The following is a 2,021-nucleotide window of genomic DNA, read 5'->3' as shown; positions in this document are numbered from 1 at the left end:
GTGCTGCCGGCATGGGGCTCCACTGACCACCTTGTGCCCCCGCTGCTGCTCCTGGCCTCGGACGACCCAGCAGACTAGGGGCCTACATGCTATGACGCCATCATCGCGCGGCCTCGACGACCCGACGCCACCACCACAGCTGGCCACCCCCCCGTCGCAGCTGGCCGGGATCACCCCCCGCCTCACCACCCTGGCTCCGGACCCCACCCCGCAGGCACAGGGGCTCATCAACGTGGCCACATGGAACATCCGTGGCGGGGCCAAAGCAACGGTCCGCGAGGCGGTGGACACGGCCCTACTCCCCAAGGATGTTCACATTGCAGTACTCCAGGAAACAAAGATCCCGCGACAAGACCTGGTTACGGACAACTACACTTGATACGTAGAGGGGGTCCCGCGGGGCGGGAAGAGGGGGGTAGCTCTGCTGGTCAGGAGGGGCCACCCGGAGGTACGGCTACGCAGCACAGCAATCCTGGGGCCTAACGTCGTTATGGCCGAGGCGCTCCTCTGGGGGATGCACTTTACCATCATTGGTCCCCACGTCCCCGGGGACGGCACTCCGGGGCAGAGAGGGGCTTTGGACGCCATCAACACAGGCCTCGCCTCTGCCTAGCCCCGCCACTGGAAGCTCCTCCTCGGGGTCTTCAACTCCCACATCGCCCCGCAGGAGCACCGACACTACCCTTACGTGCTAGGTCCTCTCATCCACCCTGGCGAGACCAACGCTGCGGGAGCGGGACTCCTAGGCATCGCCCGCGTCCACTAGACTGGCACTTAAAAATCACTTTCTAGATATTTAAAGGTCTTAGGGTCAGACTTTGTTTCTTGCGATGAAAAAAAAAAAAATTTTTTTCGGAGACCGATCGGACACGTTTTAGTGCTGCCGCAACGGCCCTGAAGTTGATTTATTTTAAATAACGACACTAAGTCACATAAAAGTTATTAACTTCCCTCCCCGATGTCCGATCGACGTCTGATTTTGACGAAAAGTAGAGTCTAATATAGGGCAACTCTCGTGCAAAGCCACCCTGCTGTAGCTCAAATACTTTCAGAGTTATGGCCGTTGAAAGATTCTGGTTATTTTTAGTATTTTTAGGGAAATGACAAAATTTCACTAAAAATGACATTGACCGTTGTCTTTTGCTCTTAAAAATCAGCCACTGGTTCCGAACGGGTAAATTTGTGTTCTGAATCCGAATCCGTCGAGAGATTTGACGGATTACAACGTCTTATTGCCATTCTGGAAAAACAGTCCTCCATAAGCCCCTAACAAAATGAAAGTTTTCAAGGCCAGTAAAGACGATATAATCCGTCAAATCTCTCGACGGATTCGGATTCAAAACACAAATTTACCCGTTCGGAACCAGTGCCTGATTTTTAAGAGCAAAACACGACGGTCAAAGTCATTTTTAGTGAAATTTGGTCATTTCCCTAAAGGTACTAAAAATAACCAGAATCTTTCAACGGCCATAACTCTGAAAGTATTTGAGCTACAGCGGGGTGGCTTTGCACGAGAGTTGCCCTATATTAGACTCTACTTTTGGTCAAAATCAGACGTCGATCGGACATCGGGGAGGGAAGTTAATAACGTTTATGTGACTTAGTGTCGTTATTTAAAATAAATCAACTTCAGGGCCGTTGCGGCAGCACTAAAACGTGTCCGATCGGTCTCCGAAAAAAATAGATTTTTTTTTTCATCGCAAGAAACAAAGTCTGACCCTAAGACCTTTAAATATCTAAAAAGTGATTTTTAAGTGCCAGTCTAGCGTCCACGGCCTCAAGTTCTTCACCACCCTGCGTCGAGCCCGGGCCTGCAAAGCGACGTGGCAGCGCGGGGGGTCTAACGGCCGCCAGCCGGCCCCAACCTCCCAGCTGGACCACATCCTAGGTAACTACCATCGGCTGGCCCGGGCTCATGCTGCGTTCGTCGACATCCACAGCTCAGCGGACCACAAGCTGGTGGTGGCCAACCTGGGCGTCCCGGACGCAGCGGACCTTCCTTGCCAGGCGCTCCCCCCACC

Source organism: Frankliniella occidentalis, unplaced genomic scaffold, assembly GCF_000697945.3.
Source record: "Frankliniella occidentalis isolate FOCC.00 unplaced genomic scaffold, Focc_3.1 Scaffold55, whole genome shotgun sequence".
NCBI classification, from domain to species: Eukaryota; Metazoa; Arthropoda; class Insecta; order Thysanoptera; family Thripidae; genus Frankliniella; species Frankliniella occidentalis.
Note: the sequence above shows the minus strand (reverse complement) of the source record.